Below are 23,319 nucleotides of genomic sequence, written 5' to 3'. Positions count from 1 at the left end.
ACATTCCACAATTCACAAGCAACACTGACCAAATATTCAAGGAGCAAACAAGGTAACCAGTCTGGTCTAGTGGTTAAGGTGCTGGGCTAGAAACCAGGAGACTGAGAGTTCTAGTCCCGCCTTAGGCATGAAAGCTGGCTGGGTGACCTTGGGCCAGTCACTCTCTCTCAACCCAACTCACCTCACAGGGTGGTTGTTGTGGGGAAAATAGGAGAAGGAAGGAGTACTAGGTATGTTCACTGCCTTGAGTTATTTATAAAATAATAAAGGCGGGATAAAAATTTAATAAATAAATAACATTGTGTTCACCACACACTACTTCTGTGCTGGATTATTCCCTTTAAATTACACATTAAGTGAAATGATAGGTCTTTTACTTTGAGCAACCCTCCCAGCTCTTGTTTAGAGGGAACTTCTTCTAAACGATCGAACTTGTGATATGAATCTGCATACCGGCAAAGAAGTAGTTTCTTGAGGCTGTTGTCCATTCCCGTGTGAACATTTTGCTGCTAAGGATTTTCACTGAATTTGTTATTCATGCATGGCACAAAACCTATCTTGTTGGTATAGATTTCTGTGATTATAATTACTTCTGAACCTGCTAAATAATAAAAAATAAAAAAGACTTCTGATATAAATGTGCAACTTATATGTTGGAAATAATAATTTGTACTTACTTTCCTAACTGAATGGGATAAAACATAGAACTACCATTTTCAATCAGGCGGTCTGCATCTTTTAAAACTCCTGAGGCATGCCATCTTCACAACTGTCTTCATCCTGAATGTCAATATACAACATACAAGGATTCAAAACTGAGGTTGCCCATATTGCAAGACACACAGCCACGCACAGTATCAGAATTTTGGGGATACTGTGTTGCAAAATAGAGAATCTTTGTTTCTCAGGTTGTATTAGTAATTAGTTATATAAGGAATGGATACAGTATTGAACAGATTTATCAGTTTCAAAGTTGAAAAATAATAACATATTTACTCAATCTTTTTGTAAGTGCAGATGTGGGAGAAAACTACAAACAGGAAATACAGTCTAAAAAATTTCAATGAAATCTAATTTAGAACACCAGAAAGTTTCTCATCCAAAATTCTTGAAATGTCGTATCTCTAGTTTAAACCTCATCCTTAACATGCCATTACAACAATAACACTTACTTGTGTAAGAATGTATTCAGATATAAACATTAGGAGAGTGTTAATTCACAAGTTACTTATCACATGAAGAAATAACGTGAACAAATTCCATACGGCATAATTAACTACTTATTTTTGGTCTGATTATACTATTCAGTTAGAAACACTGCTCCTGACATCAGAGAGTATATAAGTTGCAAGTAGAGAAGCAGCAACAACTTCCACAAAGCAGGTATAAAGCTAGTGTAAACAACCCGACATTAATTCAGAAGGGTATCACCATTGATAAATACTTCTAAAAGCTCTTCAAACCATCCTGCAGTTCTGTGCTGACTTGTACAGTAGATTTTATTTCAAGTTAGCTTGGCATCTCATAATCTTAGCCCTCTATACAGATTAAGCCAGAAATTTTGCCTTATAGGGTTTCTTCCATTGCTTAAAAGATCTCTTGTTGTGCTTAATGGGAAAAGAATATTGCAAACATTCCAAAGGAGGTAATACTTAAGACAATTAGCTCCATATCAGCTCTGCTCTAGTCAATATGATGTGCTGACCCTGTTGCTAAAAGCACATTTTAAAATAGGCTGAAACATTAGAAAATGGATAATATGGATACATGCTAAAATGGAAGTGTATATGTGTAATTATGGATCACTGGAAGATGAAATGAGTGATTCAGCTATGTGTCACATAACAAATATTGGTGTTTTAAAAAATTACTTGTTTAATCCTTATGGCTGAAAGAAGCCATGGAGAATTCTGGGCACCACAAAAACACATGATTGTTTCTGATTTTCTATTATGCTGTCTGAAGGCTAGCAAAGGAAAAGTCCTAGCCAGCAAGGAGATTCTCTGTGAAGAGTAAAGAAGTATAGAAACAGATGCTATTTCCTAGCTATAGTGCCATGTGATTTCTTTCTAGGCTATTTTTACAGAGTATATTAGGATTTAAGGATACACTATGGTAATGGGGGCATGGCAGGAGAAGGCTCATTGTCTGCAGATTCCCTCTGGTTTCACATTCCAAGACAGAATTTTCAACCCCAGTGAAAGGAAGTTCAGTAAATAGCATACAGGTAGTCCTCACTTACTGACCATTCATTTAATGACTGTCCAGAGTTATGGCAGCACTGAAAAAAATGACTTATGACTGTTCCTCACACTTACAACTGTTGCAGCATTCCTGAGGTCACATGATCACGATTCAGCACTTGGCAACTGTCACTCATTTACAATGGTCGCAGCATCCTACAGTCATGTGATTGCCATTTTCAACCTTCTCAGCTGGCTTCTGATAAGCAAAATCAATAGGGATTCGCTTAACGACCACGTGGTTCACTTAATGATCATGTAATTCACTTAATGATCATGGCAATTTGCTGAGCAACCACCACAAAAATGGTTTTGAAAATCGGGTCTGGATTCGCTTAACAGCCACACTGCTTAACGACCTAAATTTTGGTCCCAATTGTGGTCATTAAACAAGGACTACCTGTATTTTGAAATGCTGCATCTTAATTGAAAAAGACTGAGAGAATGTAATTACTGACCTCTTGCTTATCAGAAGCATAGGGAGGAAAATTCTATATGCTTGTGCCACAAATTTATCTTGACAAAATGCTATTATTCATTTCCTCCTACAATATAGTTCTTCCTAGAAAATACTTTTATCTTCCTTGCTCTCTGAATACATTCAATTATTTTTATGACAGCACTAAGGCTATAACTAAAGGTTGAATACATACAATGGTAGGTGCACTTATTAGTCTTAGCTAAAAGCAGTTTAATGTGTGTTAAACGGGGAGATGCAAACACAATTCACTTGTGATTTTAATTCCTTGGTTAGAATACCAAAGCTGCTCTAATATACCAAACTATGTCAGTCTGTAATGAAAAAACCTACTTGCCTGAATATTCCAGTGAAGGCAATGAGACTGAACTTCAAAATGTATTTAGCCTGGAGTGTCCACATGTGACCATGATCCCAATGAAATCCATATAGTAAAAAATGGTTTCATTTGACAAGGACTATGTCCTTAGAAGGAAAACTACTGAAAAAAGGATTGAAAGTGTAGCTGAAACAAACTAGACTAGATTATATTACAGCAAATAGTTTGTCGGGGATCCAAGTGAAGAGCAGTACATTACTCAGAAATTTAGCCACTTGTCTTCTTTGAACAGTACTTTGCTCTCTCGTTTATAGCAGATAGAGCTCAGAACAGAAACTAAGATGTATCCAAAGCCTCATTTTCCACAAAACTAAGGACACAGTCCAATTGACTGAATCCAGATATTGCTTCAACATCAGGATTAAAACAAAATAAAATCATAATGAAAGAAAAGGTGTTCTTGAACACTTTGGTTGAAGAAATGCTAACCTACTAATTTTGTTTAGTTCTAAAGATTATAAAGAAGAATACACACATTTCATGCAATTTAATGGGTAATGCAATTAATAGATCAGAACTCCTTCCAAACAGCTTTTAGCTCATAAAACCATAAAAGCTCTTCAAAGTTCTCTAACTCAATTGTGATTATGTCCTAAAATTGGAACTCGGAGTATCTAAAATGATCTCAACAATTATCTCATCATTTTGGTGATCCTTAGGTTGCAATCCTCTTTGCATTTATCTGCAAAAAAGCCTCAGTTCTACTTTTTGGTATCAGTGTTTCAGGATTAATCCACAAAAACTGCAAACCACACAGTTACCTTACATTGCAGGCCAGCTTTTTAAACAACATTTTAAAAATATATTACTCGCCCAAATGTTTAGTACTGTAGCATTTAGGAATAATAATTTCTATACATGCTGTAGAGCAATAATCATAAACAATATAATAAGTTCAATTTTCTATCCAAATTCTCTTTAGTCAAAATAATATATTTTCTTTTCTTCACTATAAAAATTATGCTATGTTCCTACGTCTTGTATACAAACTGTGCAGTGTGTAGTTCTTTATTGGATATGTTCATAGTTTTGCTCTACAAAGCTGACGTTACAATTCAGCATGTACCCGGAACTAAGTGTAATAGAGCTTAATGGAGTTTACTTCTGAATAGACTTGTCTGATAGGGGTAGGCTTTGGGGCAGGTGAAAGCTGAAACCCTGCTGGGTGGTTTGTACTGGGGTGGTGGTGATAGTGTTATATGTTGTCCTTGGGGCTGCTCATGATTTCCTTTTTATATTTTGTATTTTTTTAAAAAAACTTTCTAATTGTAAGAGTTAGAGTTGTTGAGAGTCAGGTGGTCTATAAATTGTATGACTAAAGAAAGACTTAAGAAATAGACTGCCCAGTGGATATACCAAAGCTCTCAGTACCCTCCTAGAAATCCCTGTCTAGCCCCTTCATGGACGACTTTCCACCAACAAGAAAGTAGCTGTTTGATCATCCTATCCTATCCTATCCTATCCTATCCTATCCTATCCACATTTATGCTTCATCCTTCAGCCTAACAGGCTCCCGGAACAACTTGTAAAAAAAAAAATAAACACAGACAGTCCTGTTCTCAGGTTTATAATCTAAAAAGCCATGGCACCAAAGAAAAAGGAAATTCAGATACCAGTACTTAATATTTCATTATTTCTATAATGGCTAGTTATGATGGAAAAGGATTCGCTCAGTGAGGTCCAGATGATACCATAACTTCCAGAATACATGGCTCTGTTGCTTTTTCTCCCAAGGCATTAGCACTCAATGGCCTCTGTGAAGAGGGAAGCCCAGCCTTATGGGTCACAACCACAGCAAGGAGAAATGGAGCTCCAGTGCATTTGCTTCTTTTTCACTGGGCTGTTAGCTAGGCTTAGAGTTGAATGCTATTTCTCCTATGTTGCAGAACAGTAATCTGACTGATACTGTATTATTCCATTACTAAATTGGTTTTATTTGGTCTTTTATTATGTACTGTATGATATTTGATTTAAATTATTATTAGTTTCATTTTTTTTTTAATTTTTGGAAGACACCCTGAATACTAAATGTGGAAAGACAGGATACACGTTTAAGATACAAAATGCATTCAGAGATACAAATGAAAATCTAGTTAAGCCTTTATGCTGCCACTTTGAGTAGTATCTATGAGGTTAAATAAAACAGAAACGTATTAATTTCTCAGATACCCTTCCTGTGTCTGTAAAAACAAAGCATAGAAACATATGCATTTCATGACCTGAAATGTACTAAGGAGCTAAGCCACAAGAAGAACAGCTGAATATATAATCAGTGAGTAAGGTTATATTAAATCAGAACTACGACCAAGAAGATTAGATTTGCTTCTTTGTTTACAGAGTGCTGGAAGTCTTAAATTTCCAGAACAGTGCTAAGACAATTTAATGGAAAACAGGCTTTCATGTGTATTCAAAAACATCTTCTCTATTAGCTTCCATTTCCAAAGATTTATCTTCAGTAATATTCACACTAATTCTAATCTCTTTAGTAGGTTTCAGTTAATGGAGCCAATAGGCTACCATTCAGAAACTGCGGCTATATGAAGGGGAAAGAGTATCTCTCTGTTTTTATATACCTACACCTATCTGCCTACACAGGCACATACACATGGACCCCAAACTGTATTTATGTAACAGGGCTCTGTGAGCCTTGTTTTGTAAGAGCAAGTCCTAAACAAAAACTGGGACAGCCAATCACAGAAACAAGTAATTTTGCTGTTTTGGCTATTGAAAGAACAATGGATTCTGACATGCCCCCATCTCTGGTTCAAGAATCTGAAAAACCAGGTCTCTGTAGTTCAGCCGGCAGAAAGGTGGTTAACATTACCACTTGTCAGTCACTGAAACGAGGCTTTGCAGATGGCTACCCTAACAGAGGCTAATTCAAGAGGAAATCTTGAATAGAGTGTATTTGTAATCTTAACTCCCAGAAAACAAAGCACGCTAACAGATGACATTTAAGTTCTTCAAGAACTGTTCACTGCACACGTTATTAGAAAAGTATGTGATGACAAGCCTGCGTATGCCATGCAGAATGTGTCAACTGCTGACTTCCATTGTTTGAAGATCATCAAAATACGGTATCAAAACCTGGTAATTTTTATATGCCAAAATACGTAAATACAAACTACCAGCATAAACTAGGATTTTGCAGTCTAGTTCTGTGGAAGAGTTCTCCCTACTTCCTTTTTTTCAAGATGATGAAATGTGGGGCAGAGTGCAATTGGCTATGGAAAAGTGAGTATCTTTTCCCTGCTGGACATGGCTTTCATATATTTAACCTTTCCTCTACTAGCCATGGTTTTAACATTTAAAATTTTGAAACGGTTATAGTTTTGAATGAGGTATTTTTCCAACCATATCAATGTTGTAATTGGGGATGGTTTAACTAAGAGTGGAGTCAAATGTGCTTAGGTGAGGAATTGTAGGAGGCACATTTATTGGTAGAATGTCAAAGAGAAAGTATGGCATTAAGGGTAGGATAGGACAGGAAAAGTGAAGGTGGTTTTGATATTCAAGTGCCATCACTGTTTAGGTTCCAGCACCAATCTATAAATAAGATCTAGAACTCCACAACTATTGAGACTATTTCACATTTGTTACAGGTCTGATAATGAAAACAGTGGAAGGACATGGAGTAATCACACTACTAAAGCTTGATAATTGCATTTTCATACAGACGATGAATGCTTACCTTCTAAAAAGACCTGTTTGCAAAACAGTTTTAAAAAGCCATTCCAATGGCCCCCAAATCCTAGAATCCTGGAATCATCATAGAGTTGGAAGGGACCACGGAGGTCTTTTAGTCCAACCCCCTGCCCAAGGCAGGAGTCCTCATACCATTTTGGACAAATGGTTGTCCAATCTTTTCTTGAAAACCTCCAGGGATGGAGCACCCACAACTCCAGGAGACAAGCTGTTCCATTGCTTCATAGTTCTCACTGTCAGGAAATTCCTCGTTTCCAGGTTGAATCTTCCTCTGATGAGCTTCCACCCATTGCTTCTTGTCCTACCCTCAGCTGCTAGGGAGAATAAATCGATACCCTCTTCCCTGTGGCAGCCTTTCAAGTATTGGAAGACTGCTATCATGTCTCCCCTCAGTCTTCTCTTTGTTAAGCTAAACATACCTAGTTCCTTTAGCCATTCTTCACAGGATTTAGCCTCCAGACCCCTTATATTCTTTGTTGCTCTTCTCTGAACTTTTTATAGGGCCTCAGCATCTTTTTTGTATTGTGGTAACCAGAACTGGACGCAGTATTCCAAGTGTGGCCTCACCAGTGCAGTATAGAGCGATACTATCACTTCCTGTGATCTTGATGCTATCCCTCTGTTGATTCCTTCTATAGGAAAAAACATTCTCAGTTTAGGATCCTGAAGTTAGGGGCATAAACTCTCCTTTAGAACATGGCTAGATGATAGAAAGTTAAACAGCATGTCTTAGGTGCCTTGTACAGCTTCCCTACCTTAGTACTAATATGTCTTGAAATTCCACTTTCAGAATTCCCAAAGGTTAGGATTCAGAACTCAGAAAACTGTATGTACTCTGGAACATCTAGGGATCGCCACTTGGGGAAAGCTGTTCTAATGCAATAAGCTGCAGAGATTGTCAAGCAATTACAATCGCCTCTTGAAATCTTATATATGCAAATATCATGAGCAGTTACACAACTAGGACTATCTGTGATCTTAAATAGCATGATCAAAATCTTATCTTCCAAGTCTTTCTTAACTTCAGACTCTTCAGTTGAAATATACTAATATTCTTAACAGCTTCTCTATCTTAGAAAGCAGCCAGGACTTCATTCAGCCTTATTTAAAATTCTTTGGCAAGCATTAGCTTACCCATGACTGGATTCCCATAAACAGCACATTTCATAAGGCCAGAACATCCTGGCCATATTTTTAAATCCATTACACAAATCAACAGTGTTGCTTAAATACATCTTGCTTTGGCAACACCCATACAGTGAGTTAAGACTGACATATGGCATTCTGTGCTAGGAACTTTAAAAATAACTTGAAAATTGAATTGTTTCAGCCCCACAGTACATATTTTTCAGTCTAATATCTGACTTGCCATTTTTTAGGGAATTTGCTGTAAGCATCAGGTTGGTTGTTACAAATGTTAAAAATAAATGAATAAAGTATTCTTACAATTTATTTAGTATTTTATATGCCATTTACTTTTGTACGGAATTCAACAGAATATGGAATAATCAATTAGCCTAAGTGCCATTTAACACTTACTCATCAATACATTTTTAGTAATAAAAACTATAGTCTTGGTTGAAATTCTTACATAATGCACTGAAATACTTGAAATGCTAATTAGTACTCTGTATAACAAATCTATTGCTATATTAATGAATGCCATACAGTATTCAAAAATTTTATTAAATCAAGAAAACACATACAGTATTCTCATAGACAGACATGACCTACCCAAATCCGTTTATCACCTCTATGCATACTATGCAGGCCTTCCTAAAAATTAAAGGACGTAGATATCTCTTCAATTAATTTCAGTAGAAACATACATGACACAAACTTATTCATTCAGTTATAGACTATGAGAATAACTTTAGGAGACATACAGAAGAACTACAGTCTAAACAATGGTCTGATAAATGAAATCTGAATGCAAAGGAGGGGTTGGGATGGAGAAGGTGTCCCAGAATTGACCCTCCCTAGTTCTCTTGAAGGTAAAGGCAGGGGAGGGGGGAAGCACTTTCAGACTTGCAAGATTCTGTTACTGTAACTTTACAATAAAGGTAGTGTTAGTACTCATGGTTTGGTTTTCTGTCTGGACTACCTTGAAGGGCTGACACATTCCTACCATCTCCCTATGTTCTTTCAGTATTTTTTTTATAATATTGTTTGGTAGAGGCTACGGCATTTTCCTAATTATTTCTTTGTATCAGTGCATTACTTCTCCTCAAATTCCTTTTTTGTTTGATTAGCCAGAGTATTTCCTCTCTAGTTTCTATTAAATTAAGCTTTCCAGTTAAAAAAAAAACCCTTGTATCACAAGTCTTTTTGACAGTTATTTAACCATGCTAGTGCTCTCTTCTAAATATTCATACCATATTCTTTCTAAAATGTGGTTTGATTTTAACTTACCTTCTTTTATAATAGTTTAAATAACTTCCAGTGTTTTCCTGAGGATTTTGATCTTGGCTATTTCCTTAAATAAAACCCTTATTTTCCATTTTGAACATTAATACAAATGTTTGAAAATAACACCGTTTTATTATAGTCTGTATTCCCAAAGCCCCCCCCCCCCAAGTCCTCATCGTGGCAGAGGGTTGTTCCTAGGAGGGATGAGCAAACAATGCCAGGAACATACTCCCAGCAGGCTAACCCAAGGTGTGAAGCCAGCTGCCCATCTAAAGCAAGCAGGCACCTTATATTGGGCAGCAGTGATATAGGAAGATGCTGGAGACAGATGATCACTTCAGTGACAATGGCAAAAGCATCATCTGATACTGTGTGGGAGAAGGCAATGGTAACCCCTCCTGTATTCTACCAAGAAAACCATGTGGATGTACAATATAAAGTGATTAATGATATAGTGCTGGATGATGGGTTGAATGGCACTCAACACGCTCCTGGGGAAGAGCTGTGGATTTTTTTTGGAGCACTAATAGTGTTTATGACATGGCTAGATTAAAACCTTTGGGATGTCTAATTGCTGATACTGCCACATAGGAAAAAAAAATCTGCAGCTGCAAAGTCAGAATTACATTGGGGACATGGAATGTACTGTAAGAAGCATGAACATGGGAAGGATCAATGCAGTGAAAGATGAAATGAATCAACTACTTATTGATGTTTCAGGCATCAGTGAATTGAAATGTTCTAGAACCAGACAGTTAGAAGGTACTACTGTTTACTGCTCAGGACATGGAAAACAAAGAAGGAACAGCATTGCCTTCATAGTCAGGAAGGATACTGCAAAGACAGTACTTGGATACTATGCAATCAAAGATGGAATAATATTAATTAGATTTGCAGACAATCCTTTAATATGACCATTATCCAAGTTTTTGCTCCAACCACTAATGCAGAAGAAAAAGAACTTCACAAGTTTTATGGTCAAGTTCGATCTGAAATCAACACAACATGCAAGCAAGATGTGCTGCTTGTGGTTGGAGACTGGAATGCCCAAGTTGGGAATAGTAAGGAGGAAAATGTGTTTGGACTATATGACCTAGGAAACAGAAATGAAGCAGGAGAATGACTTATCAGTTTCTGTCAATTCAATGAGTTTTTCATTATTACTAATGTCTTCAAACAACACAAACAGCACCTATATACATGGACATAACCAGATGGAGTACAGAAATTAAATCAACTGTATTATTTCTACAAGGAGATGGAAGACCTCAGTTATAACAGCAAAGATATGCCTAGGAGCTGATTTTGAAACAGTTCTACGATATGATCTTGAGCACATACCCACCATTTTCAAGGAGAACATCAGAAATCAGTTTGAAGTCCTGAACCTCATTGATCGGGAACCAGAGGAACTGTGGAATGAAATCAAAGAGGCTGTTAAGGATGAATGTGAAAAGAGACTGCCAAAGACCAAGAAACAGAAGAAAGCAAACTGGATGACAGAACAGACTGTGGAAACTGTGAAGAGAAGAGAAACCAAAGCCAAGGGAAAAAAAAGATCTCAGGAAGGAACTTAACAAAATTTCAGAAAGGTGTTAGAAGAGATAAGAATAAGTATTACAATAACATCTATAAAGACATTGAAGATGGAAATAGGCATAAAGAATCAAGGAAGTCTTCCAAAAGGTCTCTGAAACTTGAAGGATGTTCCAACCTTGACATGGTATACTAAAAGACAGTAACTGATTCCAAGATGATCAAACAAAGATGGAAGGAGTAAACTGAAATGCTGTACAATAGAGTTGTCAGCATCCAAGAGAAGATATTCCCTATTTACAAGAATCTCTACAACTAGAAGCTGAAATTAGATCAGCAATCTGGTCATTACACTGGAAGCCTGCACAAATTAATTTAATAACTACAGAAATATGGTAAACAATATGGTAAGAAGAATCAATAAAGGTTCTAACCAAACTATGTTAGCAAATCTGGAGAATGACAGTGGCCAACAATTTGGAAGAGGTCAATCTATATACCAATAACAAAGAAAGGAGACTTAAACAGAATGTGCAATCTATCATACAATAGCCTTAATTTCACATGCTGGCAAAATAATGCTCAAGATCATCTAATGCATATTAGAGTCCTACATGGAAATAGAGATGCAGATGTTCAAGCTGGCTTTAGAGACGGCCGAGGAACATGAGACATTATTGCTGATGCATACTAAATAACTGAGGAAGCCAATGAATACTTTTAAAAAGTCAGTATGTACTTCATTGATTAGAGAAAGGACTTCAGTTGTGTCAAGCTGTGGAATGTCCTTAGGACAACTGGAATCCCAGAACATCTGATTGTCCTCATGTAGAATCCACACACAGGACAGGAAGCAACTGTCCAGATGGAATATTGTGAAACAGATTGGCTCCAGGTCAGCAAAGCAGTGAGCCAAAGCTGTACAGTCTCCCTTATCTATTCTGAATATACGTTAAGGGAAGCTGGATTGGAAGAAGGTAAGTTTGGTTTTAAAACTGGAGGAAGAAACATCAAGATCTGTAGTATGCTGATATTACCCTGCTAGATGCAAATATGAATTATCTGGAAGCTCTAGTTATGAAAGACGCTTCATTATTAGAACATAGTGAAACAATGGGGCTAAGGTTAAATATAAATGATTAAAAGTAATGAAAATGGGTACCACAAGCAGCCTTAGAATTGATAATGAAGTTACTGAACCGGTGGATAGCTTCTGCCTTTTAAGATGGACTATCAACAGTAAAGAAAACAGAAGTCAAGAAACATGCCACAGGGTAGCACTTGGCAGAGTAACAATGAGAGCCTTAGAAAACATTCAGATGCTGTGGTATGTCTGAACTACAAAGATGAGAATTGTGCAGGCAATAGTTTTCTCTGTGACATTCTATGAAAGTGAAAACTGGACTTAGAAGCAGCAGAGGACAGAAAGAGTACTGACCCTTTTGAAATGTGGTTTTGGGGAAGATTCCTCAGAACACCACTGATGGCTAAGGAACCAAACAAATAGATCACAGAACATATCAATCCAGAATTCTCATTTAAGTACAAATGACCAGGCTCAAATGATCATAGTCTGACACATTATATGAAGACCTAACCCTGGAGAAATCTATAATGTGGACAAAGATGAAGAAAGAGTAACACAACAACAAGCAGCAAGGTGGATGGACTCAATTATAGTGGCGATTGGTGTCCTAGTAGAAGGCTGGGGACAAATCATCTTGGAGAAAGTCTACAGTATGTGATCACTAAGAGTTGATACCAAGATGATGGCACAGGGTCAGTCAATAATCAATTCCTAAAGCTGTTCTGTAAACATATCTAACAAGAATCAGAGCACTGTTATTATTAAATCAAGATATGTTGTCAATCTTGTCAGCTCCGGAAATTTCTAAGGCATGATAATTTAAATCTAGAAATATATACCATCAATATCAGAGCAGATGACCACAAGCTTTACTTTTTAACTTTGAACTCTGCTTATATTTAGGCAAAAAATATAATTTAAATTAATATATTAAACAAACAACAGTTAAAACAGCCAGATAAACAAATTAACATGTTCTTACCTGTCGATGGCCAGTCAGATATAATTCCTTCTGGAACTTGACAGTTCCTATAGAAATATCGTTGAAAGAGTTACTGCATATTTACAATACAAAAGTATAGAACAAGATAAATTTATAACAGTCACATAGTCTGAAATCTCTAATTATGGTTAATAAGGTTTAAATACCAATCCCATCATGTCTGAAAAATATTTAATCCAAGGCACCACCTAGTGGCATGGTTTAATCACAGCACTTGTTTCTACTAAACCCCAAAACTCAATTTCAAGTCTAAAAAGTTTAAATAAACATAGATTTCACAATATTTTACATCAATTACCATTACATTTCTATCACACATACAGTAGACAAAGTACAGACAGCTGTAACCAAGGTACAAGCAAAAGGAAATGCTGCACCGATGATTCGTCAAGCACATCTTGACAAATTTGAAAAGGTCAGTACTGTGAAGCTACTGTTACAAGCTGCCAATCATATTAACCAGTTCTTATTGACAGTGGTTGAACCATTTCTTGTACTCTGTTACTGAGCAGAATTGATAAACTTCTCAGCAGATCTATTGCAGCTTTTTCAGAGAATTTACTTTATATGGAATTTCCTGTACTAGTCAATATTTATTACTGAACTTTTATTGTTCAATACAATTTTGTATTGGATTCATTTTTGTTTTACTAAGCTTATTAGTGCTGTTTTTTTAATTGCCAAGAATATAATTTAAAAAAAAGGTATTTCTAAACTTACACTGGCAATTTTGTATTAGTCTCCAGTGAAGCAGGTTGTAATCCATAACAAAGGTTCAACTCTTTAAAAAGGCCACAATACTCTTAGTTGCTTCTCATTTTAAAAAGTTTAAACTGCAATAAAATAGAGCTTAGATCATGTTTATTCAAAAGATTACTCTAGCTTATAAGATATTATTACTGTGGCAGCCCAACACTTTTATAGGATACATAGTATAGACCAGCATAACATTTAATGTCAGAATGAGCCTGGGAATAGAAAGAGTTTTAATGTGATTATTTTACAGTTGTGGAGAGGTCTAGCTATGGGTGTGCTGAAAGGGAAGTCAAACTACCCTTGTCTAATGAATGCTGTCCCCGATAAGGGGTGGATTCAGATAGGCTAGGGCTACAGATCTGCACAGGGGGAAAAAAGATCCTCATTTTTCCAAAACTGGAAAAAAATTGTAATATTTCCTGTTTCTTTCATATACTGCTACCCTACATTTACATCTCAAACTAATTTTTAAAAATCTATGAACTGGTAAAACATCTGTGCAGGATTATTGAGAACATCAGATCATTACAATTCCCATATGCAGAGGACAATCTATATAGCACAATTCTGAAACATAAGCACAAAACTTCATTTCTTCTTCTGGGAGTCACAGGCATCTACAAGAGGTAGAGGGAGGCAGGCTGTGTGTGTGTGTGTGTGTGTGTGTGTGTGTAAATGATGAAACATGCTTCACAAGCCAAACCATGTGACTTAAGTACTGCAACCAAAAGATCACAAGGTTGGAACACAAGAACAAAAGGCCAGGATTTGCCTTGTGATGTTTCAACATGTTATGTTTTTTTGTAACTGAGGTTTATATCAGATGCCTCTACTGGGAATACTGACATTTAATTTCATAGGAGAAGAATGGAATCAGTCCTCCTTTGCTTATGGATTTGCTTCTCCTTTTTAACACTTGCTTGAGAGGCTGGGTGAAGTTGTTCCTGTTTTCCACTAAACCTCAAAGCATTGAAAATGAAATAGATACTGCTAGCATCATCCATTACAGGCAGAGATATAAAAGTTTGCATATATTTAAATTTCCCAAATTTTCTGGAAAATTATATATCCATAGCCAAGACTTGAAGACGTCATATTTCTTTTTTATTAGAACCTTAAGGTTCACCAAACCAAAATACAGAAATGTGGTGGTATAGCAACAGAGCAAATGATGTCTCAGAAGACAAAGCCAATTATTTACCAAAGTCACGTGGTGGCGCTGTGGGTTAAACCGCTGAGCTGCTGAGCTTGCCGATTGGAAGGTCGGCGGTTCGAATCTACATGACGGGTGAGCTCCCATTGCTAGTCCCAGCTCCTGCCAACCTAGCAGTTCGAAAACATGCCAATGTGAGTAGATTAATAGGTACCGCTTTGGCGGGCAGGTAACGGCGCTCTGTTTAGTCATGCCAGCCACATGACCACGGAACTGTCTACGGACAAACGCCGGCTCTTCGGCTTTGAAACGGAGAAGAGCACCGCCCCCTAGAGTCGGACACGACTGGACTTAATGTCAAGGGAAACCTTTACCTTTACCTACCTACTATCTAAACTTCAAGGCCATGGTAATATATAAATCTTCAGTCTACATTTGAGCTATCACAGATCAGAAATGCTAATAAAAATTCTAGAACTGGATAGCATACCCATACTAGGACCACTGCATAATTGTATAGCTGAACGCTACTGTGATTCAGAAATAAGGATAATTACAACAACATCTGCAATCTTATTTGCTATTGTTAACTTATAAGAAACTATTGCTAATCACCTAAAAAGTGTCCTAGAAGTTTACCAACAGATCCTTAGCTACACTGTAACACTCTTGACATAATTTTAACAGTTTTAACATTTATAGCTTCTAGTCACAACTGTACAATTTCTGTGTTACACTTCAGAGGAATAATGGCAATTTCACCACAACGTTAAAAGCCACAAATATCTGCTTCCTTTAGAGATGCACCAAAATAACTACTGTATGTACCATCATTAGGCAAATCTACCCACAGACCAAGCTGATAAAGACGTAAGTTTCAGCAGGCAAAAACTTAATTATTTTAGAATATAGGGGCTCTGCATCCTTTTTTTCTGTGATTACATCCTCAAGTTTGCACAGCCCAAGTAACAATGTCTAAAGTGAAGCTGTAATAGGAATAGAAAGTTAGGACTACATAGCACTTTAGATTTGAAATGAAAAAGATGCTCAGAATGTGCATTCCTATGCCTGCTGCACCTCTCAGCAACTCCTTAAACCAATCATATCCCCAACAGCCTGTGTCTGAACACATCCAGGAAAGGCCACCCAATCACTTCTTTGCATAACTGGTCATACTTTTAAACTGCTTTGTTAGAAAGCTTTTTCAATTATTCTGTCAGAATCTGCCTGTACTTTAAAAACATTAAATAGTGTCTTGCTCTCTGAGATAAACAGAAAATAACTATTGATCCATTTCTTTAATCAATCAAAATCATTTTGAATTTTATCTGTATCTTTTATGTTTTAACTATCTCATCCAATTTGTATTTATCTGCAAATCTGATAAGTGAAGGGGCAACGTGACATCCACGAAGCAGGTTTTGTGTCATCATTTCGATTGACTTTTGACTTCCGGTGGGATGGTGACGCAGAAGCTGGCACGTATGTGAGCACCTCTAGGTAAGTGAAGGTGCTTTTATGTTTTCATATTGCTAATTGCTTAGGAGATACCACAGATGCTACTAAATATCGGTGACTGTCAATAATGAGACTTGGAGACTTATTTAGATAGTCCTGGTACTCAAGCGTCTGATATTCAGTGCCTCAGCCACAGGCTAATCAAATCCCGAGAAATAAATAGGGAGAAAATCCTAGAGAATCTCATTTTACCACCAGGGATCATTTCCAAAAAGACTGAAATCCATCCTCTAAAGAAAGAGGGGCTAAGCCCAAAAGAAAAAAAAAAGTTTTAGCCAAAAATGTATTAGAGATATCCATCCTCTAGCCTTGAATCTCACTAAGACAGCCTGTAAATGCAGTGGAGGACCTTGAGTTCCAATCTTAAAACTATAAACCAGGTTTTTTTTAGTAAACAGCGCAATTGTGCACTGCAGAGCATAAGTGCCAGTGTTTTTGCTTTAAATATTTTGAGCGCAGCAGATGCCTTCTTCAGTTTACAAGAATTGAAGGATATTAGATATACTTCTCTGAGCAATTCGGGCAGTAAAGGAGGCAAAATATTTTCTTCTAACAAGGTATGAAAAACTGGTGGATTTCTGCAGTGCCACTTGTTCTCAGGAAGGAGGGAGCACATTCCAAGGAGGTGGTAGTGATAAGCGGAGGCACAGTCCGGGAGGCAATGGTGGGAAAAGGAAGAGGTTCAGAATAGCCCCGCCCTAGAGCTCTCCCAGTTTATTTCCCCTTAGGTTAGGTAGAGTAGCTTTAGTCTGGCAAGATTCTGTCTATACGGTGTGAGAAAATAAAGAACTGAAGTTTGAATGGACTGATTCTTCATCATTCTTGAGCTGGGCCTGACAAAATCACCTTCAAATATTTAGAAAATGTTGTCTGCTTGACTGAATGTCCATCTTATATGACACGATAACTCCTGCGTTTCCTGGCAAAGTTCATGATTTTAGTCTTATGATTGCTTTAATTTTGTCCTCCATGCAGAATTGTGTAAGGGTCCTCGGAGCTTTTCCGAGATCAACTGGAATCAAAGATAATATAACTATCAGCTGCATATAGTAGAGTGAAAAGAAATTTCTCTCACAGCTTAGGGGTGGTGAAAGTCCACATTTTTTAGGTAACCTAACAAGTCAAACACAGAGAAGTTAAATAATAATGGGGGCTAAGAGTCAACTACGCTTAACTCCATTTTTAGGTGATACAGCAGATGTTAAATGACCTGGAGGGCTGCACCTGACTTTAAACATCATGAAGAATGCAGATTAAAAATAGCAGCCTTTTGACAATCAAAGGGGCTTTCAGCTTCTCCCACAGTTTACTTTGATTAACCCAATCAAATACTGGCTACATTCTAGGAGACTGTGGAAGAGGAGAGTATTTTTCTATTAAATATTGGAGGACTACACACATTGGTCAATAGTATAGGAATCCTCCTGGAAGCCAGCCAGTTCCTCCAGCAGGAGATTTTCCCTGTTCTAGCCAATCCCTAACCTTCTAATAAATACGTCTCATTTAAGTGTTTGAGCTGATTGTATAAAGCAAACTGATAAACCAGTAATTTGCTGGGACATCTCTCCCCTTTCAAAAAATGGGGACTATAAATACAAGCCTCAAATCCTCAAGATACAATCATACTTACATCTAAATATTAACAGTGAAGCCAAGGTAGGTGCCCACTAGGCTGAATGATTAATTCAGGAGGAATTAAGTCACTGCCTGCAGGCTTCCCTGATCTTAATTGGGCAATTAAGTCCTTAACTTCTGTATTCATTACTGGAGGCCTGCAGAGGGTACAGAAGATGAACTTGATGGAGATAGGAAAGAACTGTTGCCAGGGTGACGAGGGGTAAAACATATTTTAAGTCCACAACAGAGAGATAATATCTGGAAGCAGCTCAGACAGACACCTCCCTAATTCACTGTAATTGAACTGTAAGTAGGAGGAGGAGGTACAACATAATTAGACTTGCAAGGTTCTATTATTATAGCCAATCTCAAGAAAAGTAGTTTTAGCCTTCCTGTGGAATGGATCTTTGTCTAGTCTGCCTAGTGGGGCTGACAAGGCCAAACCCATAGGTCCTTTATACAGTGCCTACATTTTCTGATCCATTACATCATAATTATATAATTCTCAAACGTATTTCTCTCAAGCCTCAGATGAAATGCAGTGACTAACAGGAAACAGGCCATTTTGTAGGTGGTCGGCTGCAATGTGCCAAAAGAGAGCTGAGTTCTTACTGCTTGTGCAAGACATGTCCCAGGTATCTTTTATGGAGGCACTTAATGTAATATTTATTTTTGTATTAAAGTACCAACTATTTTTTGATACAGGTAGGTTTCCTCAAGAGGTGAAATAACTTTTATCTGGACAAATGCTGAATTATATGGAATGAGAAAACATTTAAATCTTCAGTTCCAAATTGTAGTAAGGAATAAAGAAAGAGAAGTGAAGGAAACTTAATATTGAATGAAATAAACAATACAATGCTGTAGAGCTGTTACTGCATTCAATCATATGCAGAGTTCACTTGGAGCTCTGTGACAGATACTCAAAAGTACTGGAGTAAGAAAAGAACACAGGAGATTCTCCACATATATATTACAAGACGGGGCAAACCAGCTTGCCAGTTTATTCACTACAGTGAAAGAATAAAGAAAACAAGAAAAAACCCTCTAGATATGAGGTAAACATTTACAGTATCCATTTACATATCTAAAGCTGGGATGTACAGAATATTTTGAATAGAACTGTTTTGAATGCAGAATAGCCATTCGGAATGAAAAGTAGCTGTTCTGAGCATTTTGGAAGTGTTTTGACCTCAAAAGGAGTGTTTTGTGCTGAGGACATACAGTAAAGGCTTGCAAAAAGAATGTTTTCAATGCACACACATACACACACAGGGACAAGCTTCAAAATTCCTGAAGCCAGTACCTCTAGATACGTCTACGAGAGAGTTCCATTTCTTATTTGCTGAGAGCTAGAAGACGTAGGTGCTTATCCACTTTAGACCAGAAGATGGACTATCTAGGACTGTATTAATGATACGAGAAAGCATTTTGCCCATCTGCTGCCAGACTGTCTACACCGAAGGTTTCCTATCTAGTAGTCTAGGACTTTAAAAATACATGAGCTAGCCAGTGTAAAAGGCATTTAGGCAGTCTTGATCAAGGCAGGCTGTACTGAACACAGGAAATGTACCAGCTTCACAGGCAGTGGGCACCCGGCTCTAGGAATAGCTCTTGCTCATTGGTAAAAATAATCCTTGGTTAGCAGATTGAAGAACAGATACAAGAGTAAGGCAAATCTTGCAAGCACATAAATTACAGTTCTGGAAAACAACTGAAATGTGTTAAATTTGCCTTTACCATTTCTAACAAGGCAAAAAGAAAATTTTGAGTCTTTATTTACAACTAGACATACAGATATTTCTATCATTACTATATTCTGCATATTTTTCTATAGTGGCACTAGATTATGCTCTTTACTAGGCATGTTTAAAGATTACAGGCGGTCCTCACTTAGCTATCACAACTGGGACCGGTAACTCCATCACTAAGTGGAAAATCATGACTGCAATTGGCTTATGACATCACTTCCCATTCGGTCGTTAAGTGAGACATGGTGTGACCACAACTTGCAATTTTATTTACGCATTTTTCATTAACCCTGCTTGTTAGAAGCTGGTTGAGAAGCACACAAATGGCAATCATGTGACCGCAGGACATTGCAACAGTCGTAAATGCGAGGATTGGTCACAAAGCTGATTTTTTTTACACTGTTGTAACTTCAAAGTCATTAAATGAAGCAGTCGGTAAGCGAGGACTACCTGTAGTTGTGCTAGATTATGCTCTTTACTGGGCAAAGTTAGATTATGTTAATTGTCAGACTTAAAAGGCGTTATAGATGAGAAACTATTAATGTCCCCCTGCAATCAGAGTCTAGGTAAATAGTACCAGACTGGATTTAAATTGATGCTTAAACTGCACAGCACTGGTTGAAACATTTGCTACAGTTTAATACCATAAATAGAAGTGAAGTAGCATAGTGTCTGCATAAACTGTGTTTCTGTATTTGGCAATAATGTTAAAATTCAGCAAGGAAATTGTAAGCATTGCTAGGAATAAAACATGATTAGTACCTCTTCCAACCTTCTACATTTCAACTACGCTTCTTTTCTTACTTAGCTTGACTTAGAGGTTTGTGTAGTCTCCTGTGGGTATGGCAATTTGTATGGAATTAAACACATTTCAGGTAAGACTTGAGCTAGGAGTGTTAATTTTTTTCTTAAAGTTTACATAACAAAAAGACAATAGCCCCTATTTGCTTTAATTCAATATTTCATATTCTTCAAACACATTCAGCAAATATTTGCATGATCACTCTTTCTTTCCCATGTTATAATGCTTAGTTTTGATGCCAGCCATTGTTCAGCAAAATAACATATCCTTGCTAAGAAATGAATGTTTAATGTGAATGAAAATAAATATATAGTTATACTATTATTAACTGAAATACTTTGGCCACATAATGAGACGACAGGACACCCTGGAGAAGATGATGATGCTAGGGAAAGTGGAAGGCAAAAGGGAGAGGGGCCGACCAAGGGCAAGATGGATGGATGATATTCTAGAGGTGACGGACTCATCCCTGGGGAGCTGGGGGTGGTGACGACCGACAGGAAGCTCTGGCGTGGGCTGATCCATGAAGTCACAAAGAGTTGGAAGCAACTGAACGAATAAACAACGAAACTATTATTAGCATGGGGGAATATTATGCTGTCCATAAGATTCCCCCATATTAATGTTTCCCCCACTTCCTGTTTGACTGGATAATGTCATGAGTACTGATGGTGAGCAGGAGGGGGCCTCTATCCAGGGGGGAAAACGCATGCGTAGTACTGAGGAGTTAAGCAGCCATTCAAAGAGACACAGATTAGCCTTAACCTTTGGGGTTTATCTGTCTGGGTTTTTCCCACGCTTCTTCAGTTTGTTAGGATTTTCTGTCTAATGTAGCAGTAATAAAGCACTAGAGACCTATTCCTTGTCTCAGCGTGGTTCCTGGATGTTAGGACAGATAATGTGTTCTTGATTATGTTGATTATGTGCCATCAAGTCAGTGTCGACTCTTAGTGACCACATAGATTTTTTTCCGTGATGATCCATCCCTAATCTGGTTCTTCAGGTCTTCCAACAGTGCACCCATCACCACTGTAACTGAGTCCATCCACCTTACTGCTGGCCTTCCTTCTTCTCCTCTTTCCTTCCACCTTTTCCAGCATCAGAGCCTTCTCCAGACAGCTAGGTCTTCGCATAATGTGTCTGAAGTAAGATAATTTGAGCCTGATCATTTGTGCCTTGCCTTGAGTGAGAATTCTGGGTTGATTTGCTCAATTATCCATTTGTTTGTTTTCTTGGCTCTCTATGGATTTTCGGAAGTCTTCTCCAACATCAAAATTCAAAAGTGGCAATAGTCTTTCTATCTGGCTTTTTCAAAGTCCTAATTTCATTTCCATAAAAAATCACATGGAATACCATTGCCCGTACAATTCTGATATTTGTAGGTATAGACATATCAAGGCATATGAATATCTTTCCCAAGGCTTTCACGACTACTCTATCAACTGCTAATTTGTGGCATATTTCTCGATTGCTTGTTCCATTACTGTTGAGAGTTGATATTCAAAGGCAGAAGCTATTTAGTTATTTACCACTTCAGTATCCTTACTGTCAATTCTAAGGCTGGTTGTTGCACCTGTTGTCATTAGTTTGGTCTTCTTTATATTTAATCTCAGTCCTATTTTTTCACTGTGCTCCTTGACTTTTATTTTTATGGCTTGCAGATCCTTTGCATTTTCAGCTGTCAGAATGGTGTAATCAGCATAGTACAGATTATTGATGTTCCTCCCTCCAGTTTTAAAACTACACTCATGTTCTTCCAATCTAACTTCCCCTAATATATATTCTGCATATAGGTTGAATAAATAAGGGGTGAATATACAGCCTTGTTCCACTCCTTTGCCAACCTGGAGCCAGTCTGTTTCACCATGTTGTGTCTATACTGTGGCTTCCTGACCTGTATATAGTTTTGCATAAGGACAATGAGATGTTCTGGGATTCCCATATTTCTAAGCACATTCCACAGCTTGATGTAATCAACACAATTGAAGGGCTTTCTATAATCAATGAAGCACATACTAACTTTGTTTTGATATTCTTTGGCTTTCTCAATTATCCAGCATGCATCTGGAATAATGTCTACTGTTCCTGGGCCCTTTCTAAAGCCAGTTTGAAGATCTGGCATCTCCTTTTCCATACAGGGCTTTAAATTGTTTTGGATGATCCTAAACATTATTTTGCTAGTATGTGAAATTAAGGATATTGTATGATAGTCTGCACACTCTGTTAAGATTCCTTTTTATTGGTATTGGAATGTGGATTGATCTCTTCCAATCTGTTGGCCAGTGTCGATCTCCAGATTTGCTGGCATAACTTGGTTAGAACCTTTACTGATTCTTCTTCTATTGCTTGCCATATTTCTGGGGATATGCCATAAGTTCCTGTAGGCTTCCGACTTGGTAACGAAAAAAGTACCGATCTAACTAAATGCCCAGAGTTCCTCTTTTGGTGGAGATGGGCAGTAACAAAATTTGAATAATAAAATAAATAAATAAAATAACTCCATCTTCTAGTACTAAAAGTTCTTACAAGTAAGGACTATCTGCTAAGGTATCTTGGATGCTGGATCCAGAAAGATACCATTTGGATCTTTCTGTCATGGCCCTGATCCCTGATCAGCACTTCTGACCCACTTCTGATAGAAGGATTTTATTGAGCAGTGATCCAAAGCAAACTAAAGATCTGAATGATCACAGTTTCTAATTGTCAGCATAAATACATTCGTTTCCCGCTCCTCCCAAAAGTTCCTTTCATCTGGTGGCACCTCTCTTCTCACACCTCCCCTGTCCAACTTCACTCTCTGGCATGCTGTTGGTCTAAGGTGCTGAATCGCCATCGGCTCCTCTCCAGCTGCACATCCGCTGGTTGTTGCTGTTTATGGGTTG

The 23,319-nt window shown here is 37.5% G+C and overlaps 1 protein-coding gene across 4 annotated transcripts in view; it reads right to left on the bottom strand.

Moving 5' to 3' along the window:
* The window catches only part of LRRC8B (leucine rich repeat containing 8 VRAC subunit B), a 44,623-nt gene that overhangs the window by 9,428 nt on the left and 11,876 nt on the right, over window positions 1-23,319 (bottom strand). For 2 of the 4 annotated variants that reach the window (XM_063298228.1, XM_063298230.1), the window contains exons 2-4: window positions 12,820-12,866; window positions 10,560-10,626; window positions 678-780 (exon numbers count right to left, since the gene is read on the bottom strand). The gene's annotated coding sequence lies outside the window, so the exon portion shown is untranslated. The remainder of the gene's footprint in view (window positions 1-677; window positions 781-10,559; window positions 10,627-12,819; window positions 12,867-23,319) is intronic. The other 2 variants (XM_063298227.1, XM_063298229.1) reach the window with 1 other exon arrangement.

This window comes from Candoia aspera, chromosome 3, assembly GCF_035149785.1.
Source record: "Candoia aspera isolate rCanAsp1 chromosome 3, rCanAsp1.hap2, whole genome shotgun sequence".
In the NCBI taxonomy this organism is placed as follows: domain Eukaryota; kingdom Metazoa; phylum Chordata; class Lepidosauria; order Squamata; family Boidae; genus Candoia; species Candoia aspera.
Note: the sequence above shows the minus strand (reverse complement) of the source record. Positions and strands in the feature narration are given on the sequence as shown.